Source organism: Rhinoderma darwinii (genome assembly GCF_050947455.1).
Source record: "Rhinoderma darwinii isolate aRhiDar2 chromosome 2 unlocalized genomic scaffold, aRhiDar2.hap1 SUPER_2_unloc_35, whole genome shotgun sequence".
Classification (NCBI taxonomy): domain Eukaryota; kingdom Metazoa; phylum Chordata; class Amphibia; order Anura; family Rhinodermatidae; genus Rhinoderma; species Rhinoderma darwinii.
In genome coordinates this window covers 479,420-488,908 of record NW_027461702.1, presented here as the reverse complement: position 1 = coordinate 488,908, position 9,489 = coordinate 479,420, and positions in this window count along the sequence as shown.

Below are 9,489 nucleotides of genomic sequence, written 5' to 3'. Positions count from 1 at the left end.
ACTATATCCCGCTATTTCTCAAGGAATTTGTGAATAATACTATATATTTTACGATACTGAAACAATACCCAGTGGCGAAAAGTTATCCTTACGTACCTTTGTTTTTATACTACACTAGAACAAGTACCTTTGACGATTGAAAGAATCTTTATGCCATCACTATCTAGATAATATAACCTATGATATCTTGATTTTGGAAACATTTTTTCACGATGACAAGCAACCCACAAATATCCAGGGCACAGATGGCAGCCAAAGTGTTTGGTAACCATGAAGACTTAACCATACACAATCAGGATTTGGAAAATCTATTTCGAGATATGGAAAAACATATGATCCAACAAGCCAAAGTGTGGTGGGACTTGACCACACTTAGAACATATATTGAAAAAGATATGATCCCAAGAGGCCTGAGAATTAAAAAACTACCCACATTTAATTACTCAGATACCTTCACTAAGGAATGGGAACAGATCCTAACAGAATGCTCCATTAAACTAATGAAAATTATAACCAAAGAAGAAGAAGCGAAATTAACAGAACTGGAAGTCACAATTTCGGAAATAAGAACAAAAATAGATGACCTTCCCAGCTCACCCGAAGTTGCATTTTTAGACACCAGAACGTCAACCTATATAGACAAACTTGATCGGTCTCTAGCAGAATCCAAGAAAACCAAATTTCTGAGAGATACGAGGGACTACCAAAACAATCAAGTGTACAACTGGAATAGAAGAGATCAAAACCGTACCAGACCTAAACCAATCCTGAAAAAACAAAACTACCAAAAACAAAACAGATACAGGACCACATCAAGCAGAGTGAGTTTCAGCTCCACTGAGCCGGAATCTACTGAGGGATTCTCGGAAGACGAAAACTTTGGAGCTCGTCCAAAATACCCACAAAGATCTGATGCCAACCAGTACATGCTATCAAAAAACGAGGAAGGAGGGGCGGCAGGAAGCATAGGAAGGCTGGAAACAAACCAGAGCCGTCACCTCCGATCACGGAAATACCAACTTTAATACCCAACGTGGTCAACTTATCTTCACTTGTACTCACTCCGGCACAGAACGAAGTTTTATCTCTGGGCTTAAATTTCGCACCAACCAACAAATTTGATATCTTCCATACGATATTAGACATCAATAAATTTATAAGGAATCTAACTGTAAAACGACATTTTCTTATGTCTGACTCTCAAGATACAAACATGGAGATTTTGCCAGACCTTATATCTAATAATGATGGAAACTTATCAGAGAATCATATCTCTATACTGCCTGGTCTAATCACTAAACAGAATAATCTAAGTCTGGACATGGAGGCCTCCATTCATACCCTAAAGGAAAATACAGATATAGCTATACCACTATCAAATAATACTCACCAATCGATATTGGCTCTTTCCTTTCAGGAATTACAAACCATCTCGTGTTTGGATAGCCTTAGAAGAGATAACTACAACCAGGAAAACAATACTACCAATCAATTATCTAATTTTTCTACAACAAATAACCGCTTTTATCCAACTAAATCAAGGACTGATTCTATGGATACTTTCCAAAATCTATTAGAAAAAGAACTTCAGGCCTTATGGAACAAGACCAACCGAACCACACATAAATCAAATCTGTCTAAAAGACTCAGAGAGGCAAAAATATCTCTGGAAAATAACCAAGAAATAATAATAAAGATGGCAGACAAAGGCGGAGGAGTAGCTCTAATGGACAAATCTGATTATAAAACATCCATATTGAACCTCCTATCAGACAACCAAACGTACAAAAGGTTAGATAATAATCCAATTGAGATAATTCAAAAGAAACTGAAACAGCTCCTAAATGAAGGCCTGGACAATGGGCATATCAGCCAAAAACAACTAAAATATATTTACATAGAACAGCCGATTACACCCATATTCCACGCCCTCCCCAAAATCCATAAATCTACAAAACCCCCACCCATGCGTCCCATTGTGTCTGGAATTGGTTCCATCCTAGAAAGGCTATCAGAATGGCTGGACACATTATTACAGCCAATAGTCCAGCAAACTCCAGCGTTCCTAAGAGACACAAGGGACGTTCTACGATCTTTTCAATACAAAGTATGGAAAAATGATTACACATGGCTCACATGCGATGTAATATCGCTTTACACTTCGATCCCTCACCAAACTGCACACAATGCCTTAGAATATTATCTGGCCGCAAATAGCGCATATACGAGTAAATTTCAAATGTATATCCTTCAGGTGCTAAACTTCCTCATGACTCATAACTACTTTCTGTTTAATGGAGTGTTCTACCTACAGCTTAAGGGGGTCTCCATGGGAGCCAAGTTCTCCCCCTCCATAGCCAATATAGTCATGGCCTGGTGGGAGGAACATACAATTTTTTCTACCAACAACCCATTTGGACACCATATTGAATGGTACAAGAGGTACATTGACGACTTGTTAATTATTTGGAAGGGAGATGCTCATTTAATCCCCAAATTCTTGGAACATCTTAATGATAATGTGCATAATCTCAGATTTACCCATAGCCACAACAAATCAGACATTATCTTTCTAGATTTGGAATTAAAAGGCATTGAAGGAAAAATTATTGAATCAAGTACACATCGTAAACCCACCTCGGCAAACACTATTTTGCATGCAAAGAGTAACCATGCTAAAAAAACCATTATGAATATCCCGATAGGAGAAATGTACCGGGCAAGAAGGAATTGCAGTTCTAATGAACAATTTAATACAGAACAGAAACAAATATGCTCTAGGTTACAAAAACGAGGTTATCCGAGCTGGTCTCTGAAAAGAGCCACCAATATTACAACGAAAATCGCAAGAAAAGATCTTCTGAATTATGACAAAGAGAATATGAAGGAGAATGAATCCAAACAACAGATACCTACACTAATACTACAACAAAGCAACCAATTTTCTGAAATCAAAAAGATAATACATAGATATTTACCTGTATTATTTGAAGATGACAGTCTACGCTCCATTCTCCAAGATGGAGTTAGAATTGTTGCTCGCAAGGCTCCTTCTCTCGGTAGCTCACTTTCTCCGTCATTGTTTTCATCCAATAATTCCAAATCTACATGGCTAGAAAATAAGGGTTTTTTTAGATGTGGGCAACACCCATGCAAAATGTGTACATATGCGTATCCAAGTAAAAAATTTTCGAATGCAGATAACACTTTGACATTTGCAGTACAAAATTACATTAATTGTAATACAAGTGCAGTCATCTATACTATAGAATGTACGCAATGTAAACTGAAATATGTGGGCTGCACAAGTAGGAAATTGAAAATTCGAATATTGGAACATCTAAGTTATATTCGTAACCCTAATATTGTAAATGTGTCAAACGCTGCTAAACATTTCATTCATCAACATCATAGGACAACCAATTTTTTCCAATGCCAAGCGATAGAAAAAGTCCATCTACCTAAAAGAGGGGGTGACCTCCAATATAAAATATATCAACGTGAAGCCCATTGGATTTTCAAATTGAATACACGATCCCCCAATGGCCTCAATATAAGACACGATCTAAACTTCCATTACTAAAACACAAGATGTGATTCAAATCCTTACTGTATAAATGCATATAATGGTAACATACAAGACATACATTTATACTACAGAGTCAAAACCATCAGTAATAAAACCAACACAGCAACAATTGATGCAAGATATTTTTGCTATTTTTGTTTATAGCGTGATGTCTAATAACCGGGACTGATTAAACCTAAGTTGTAAAGCCATAAGTACTCATTCTGCCCTTAAATAAAACCAAAAAAGCCAAAAAGTTAAATATAAAAAACTATAAATATAATAAACAAAGAATAAATATTTAACTCATAAATAATATTCCGTCCCTAATGACTAAACTAATAATATAACTGATGGGTAGGAGTCATCCGGTTGCTATCAATTAGCCACAATCAGATATACTACACTGAATATGCATATAAAAACATACTTTTCTTTCCTTGTTTAAATGTGTACAATGTTCTAACGATGTTAAGTGTATGTCATATGCTTATTACACGGCAACATCTTTTAAAGTCACCTAGTTTAATATAAGTTTATTCATTTAATTTAATTTCTGCCACTCCAATTTTCCTTTTGTTTTCATTCATCTTCAATTTAGAGTTGTTTTTATCACAATTTTGCACCCTCCATAACTTACACCCAGCAGCTGACTACCAAGCACAAGAGGGTTAAATGTCTCCCGTAGATTTCATCCAATCAGAACATAAGTTGTACTAGATCTTGGTCCGGGCAGCGGTCCAATTTTCATGTAAACACATATATGTAAAAACTAAATCAAAAAGGATTAACTAATTATCTTGGCGATAATACAATATAGTTGGTTCTATACACTTTGTTAGTAATCAATAAATAGGTCTTATACTTACGATCGATCAGCGTTGTTCCTATCAGGTTTCCAACGCCGACAGGGACACTTCCGGTATTGCGGTCCACCGTTACCATGCTCTATGGAACGCAAACATAAATAAGAATGACACAATAAACCGGAAGTGCCTGAAATACAGGGATCAATGAACATAACCACTGCGTAATAAACTATCAATGAACTTATGCTCAAATTGAGATATTTTTACGCTTGTACTATACCTGATCTTCCTTCAAAATAAAATATATTATAAATCATACATACATATTCTGTTAATCATAGAAACATACGGAAAACTATGAACTCACGTAGACACCAATTAGCGCCACCTACCAACACCTGTGCAACACAGTATATATGGCACATATCCCTCTTAGTCAGCTAGCTTCAGCCATGATTAAGGACGCTCGAAGCGTCTGAAACGCGTAGGCTTTCTACCTATCATTACCAACCATTTTTCCCTACACCATCAGGATGACACGCTGTGTTCTTCACCCCCGTTTTTACTAGCCAAAAATTTTGGCCCATTAAACTTGGAAAAATCCCTTCCATTTTACTGAACCGTCTGTGCTGGATCCAAACTCCCTTTTTTTTCTGGTCTTGTCCATTGTGCGCCGACACATAGATCCGTGCACGACTTTCTCTGGTACTACATCAGCAACTAAGGTGAGCTGGAGGTGTCTCTTCCTTTTTTTACCTACTCTTGTATGGGAACTTTACTGTCTGCTGATTTTTATAATAAGTAACGCAAAGAATTGGTAAAGACACCAATTTTGGAGATGGAGAGGAAAGGCTGAAGGGGAGGAGGAGGCCTTTATTTGAAGATAACAATTCTTGTGTTGTTATGTTCAAAAGTCTTATCTAGTAAGTTTCCCATAGCTCGCTATCTTTTTTTCCAAATTCTTCATGTACCCACTATCTGACAAATATAATTGAAGTAGCATTATTTACTCACCTAATATACCAAGAGCTGTTTTACAAATGGTTGGAGACTCATATGTATATTGGGCTTAAAGCCAATGCCTGTAGTGGTGCCATAGGTTTAGATAAAGAACCAGGACTGAAGCAGATTTTGAGAGCTTTTGTGTGATGATAAATTGTGTAGACTTAGGATATCCAGACCTTGTACGTTTTCCAATGCGTAGCTATCATGTGTTGTACTATAGAATCAATACATTTTGTAAAAAAAAGTGCTTGTAAAGGGGTATACACTTCTGGGTGAATTAATTCTGTGTTTTCCTGTTTACTGTAAAAAAGTTGGGATTTTTTGGTATAGTTTTCAATTTTGTTTTATGCTTACACACATTTCATGTTAATGTTGTACTCTCATTTGATTTTGATTGGCTGTGTATAATCATGGAGATTTTATCTAGATTCTTTTACTATATTTTATATGTTATTCTGTTACATTGAAGTTAGATGTACCTCAAATCATTATAGTTACATTGGTAATATGGTGAGATTGCTATCATATCACTGTGTCATTTCCATTATGTTCATCTAATTTCCAATGGAGATGTCTGGTCAGAAGTGGTTTGTTTGGTTCAGTTGCTGTGCCCTCCTTGGATATTGGTGCTTCATGTGAAGTGGAATAACTTAGGGTAGGTCCCTTTAGCTGGATTTGGTAAGGGCAATAAAGAGAGATGTAATGCTTATGTTATTGCTCCTCTCTCTCAAGGTAAAATTGTGTGGTCTGAGATGGTATCAGGTTTGTTTTGGAGAAATACCACAGACCAATAACCTTGAAAGGTATTGGGAATAAAGAGGTCTGCTTTTTTCAAAATTCTGTGTAGGTGTCATAGTATGGCGCCATTTGTTGGTTAGGAAGTCATCTGATTTGATTTTAGTGATGGTGTTCACTGTGTTTTTTTAGTCTTTGAAACCAGTGACTCCACAGGGACTTGGTTTTGGTAAATTTGTCACCAGTCTCTACTTCTGTGTACCAGAGTAGTATGTGATATCTGATAGCCAGGGGTTTGAAACAATTTTTTTAAGAATTCTGTACTGACTGGATTTCCGGATTATGAGGTCCTAGGCTATAGGAACTTTAGTATTTGCTGCTATTTACAATAAGTGACACATAAGATTGGTAAAGACACCAATTTTGGAGATGGAGAGGCAAGGCTGAAGGGGAGGAGGAGGCCTTTATTTGAACATAACAATTCTTGTGTTGTTATGTTCAAAAGTCTTATCTAGTAAGTTTCCCATAGGAAGGTATTGGGAATAGAGACATATTTTTTTTTCAAAATTCCATGTAGGTGTCGTGGTATGGCACCATTTGCTTGTTAGGAAGTCATATGGGTTTATTTTACATGATGGTGTTCATTATGTTATTTTAGTCTTTGAAGCCAGTGACTCCATAGGGGCTTGTTTTTTTATTAAATTTGCCACCAGTCTCTACTTATTTGTCCCAGAGTAGTATGTGATATCTCATAGGCAGGGATTTGAAACTATTTTTTTAAGAATTCTGGACTGACTGGTTTCCTGGATGATGAGGTCTTAGGCTATGGGAACTTTACTGTCTGCTGATTTTTATAATAAGTAACGCAAAGAATTGGTAAAGACACCAATTTTTGAGATGGAGAGGAAAGGCTGAAGGGGAGGAGGAGGCCTTTATTTGAAGATAACAATTCTTGTGTTGTTATGTTCAAAAGTCTTATCTAGTAAGTTTCCCATAGCTCGCTATCTTTTTTTCCAAATTCTTCATGTACCCACTATCTGACAAATATAATTGACGTAGCATTATTTACTCACCTAATATACCAAGAGCTGTTTTACAAATGGTTGGTGACTCATATGTATATTGGGCTTAAAGCCAATGCCTGTAGTGGTGCCATAGGTTTAGATAAAGAACCAGGACTGAAGCAGATTTTGAGAGCTTTTGTGTGATGATAAATTGTGTAGACTTAGGATATCCAGACCTTGTACGTTTTCCAATGCGTAGCTATCATGTGTTGTACTATAGAATCAATACATTTTGTAAAAAAAAGTGCTTGCAAAGGGGTATACACTTCTGGGTGAATTAATTCTGTGTTTTCCTGTTTACTGTAAAAAAGTTGGGATTTTTTGGTATAGTTTTCAATTTTGTTTTATGCTTACACACATTTCATGTTAATGTTGTACTCTTATTTGATTTTGATTGGCTGTGTATAATCATGGAGATTTTATCTAGATTCTTTCACTATATTTTATATGTTATTCTGTTACATTGAAGTTAGATGTACATCAAAATCATTATAGTTACATTGGTAATATGGTGAGATTGCTATCATATCACTGTGTCATTTCCATTATGTTCATCTAATTTCCAATGGAGATGTCTGGTCAGAAGTGGTTTGTTTGGTTCAGTTGCTGGGCCCTCCTTGGATATTGGTGCTTCATGTGAAGTGGAATAACTTAGGGTAGGTCCCTTTAGCTGGATTTGGTAAGGGCAATAAAGAGAGATGTAATGCTTATGTTATTGCTCCTCTCTCTCAAGGTAAAATTGTGTGGTCTGAGATGGTATCAGGTTTGTTTTGGAGAAATACCACAGACCAATAACCTTGAAAGGTATTGGGAATAAAGAGGTCTGCTTTTTTCAAAATTCTGTGTAGGTGTCATAGTATGGCGCCATTTGCTGGTTAGGAAGTCATCTGATTTGATTTTAGTGATGGTGTTCACTGTGTTTTTTTAGTATTTGAAACCAGTGACTCCACAGGGACTTGGTTTTGGTAAATTTGTCACCAGTCTCTACTTCTGTGTACCAGAGTAGTATGTGATATCTGATAGCCAGGGGTTTGAAAAGATTTTTTTAAGAATTCTGTACTGACTGGATTTCCGGATTATGAGGTCCTAGGCTATAGGAACTTTAGTATTTGCTGCTATTTACAATAAGTGACACATAAGATTGGTAAAGACACCAATTTTGGAGATGGAGAGGCAAGGCTGATGGGGAGGAAGTGGCCTTTATTTGAAGATAACAATTCTTGTGTTGTTATGTTCAAAAGTCTTATCTAGTAAGTTTCCCATAGGAAGGTATTGGGAATAGAGACATATTTTTTTTCAAAATTCCATGTAGGTGTCGTGGTATGGCACCATTTGCTTGTTAGGAAGTCATATGGGTTTATTTTACATGATGGTGTTCATTATGTTATTTTAGTCTTTGAAGCCAGTGACTCCATAGGGGCTTGTTTTTTGATTAAATTTGCCACCAGTCTCTACTTATTTGTCCCAGAGTAGTATGTGATATCTCATAGGCAGGGATTTGAAACTATTTTTTTAAGAATTCTGGACTGACTGGTTTCCTGGATGATGAGGTCTTAGGCTATGGGAACTTTACTGTCTGCTGATTTTTATAATAAGTAACGCAAAGAATTGGTAAAGACACCAATTTTGGAGATGGAGAGGAAAGGCTGAAGGGGAGGAGGAGGCCTTTATTTGAAGATAACAATTCTTGTGTTGTTATGTTCAAAAGTCTTATCTAGTAAGTTTCCCATAGCTCGCTATCTTTTTTTCCAAATACTTCATGTACCCACTATCTGACAAATTTAATTGAAGTAGCATTATTTACTCACCTAATATACCAAGAGCTGTTTTACAAATGGTTGGAGACTCATATGTATATTGGGCTTAAAGCCAATGCCTGTAGTGGTGCATAGGTTTAGATAAAGAACCAGGACTGAAGCAGATTTTGAGAGCTTTTGTGTGATGATAAATTGTGTAGACTTAGGATATCCAGACCTTGTACGTTTTCCAATGCGTAGCTATCATGTGTTGTACTATAGAATCAATACATTTTGTAAAAAAAAGTGCTTGTAAAGGGGTATACACTTCTGGGTGAATTAATTCTGTGTTTTCCTGTTTACTGTAAAAAAGTTGGGATTTTTTGGTATAGTTTTCAATTTTGTTTTATGCTTACACACATTTCATGTTAATGTTGTACTCTTATTTGATTTTGATTGGCTGTGTATAATCATGGAGATTTTATCTAGATTCTTTTACTATATTTTATATGTTATTCTGTTACATTGAAGTTAGATGTACCTCAAATCATTATAGTTACATTGGTAATATG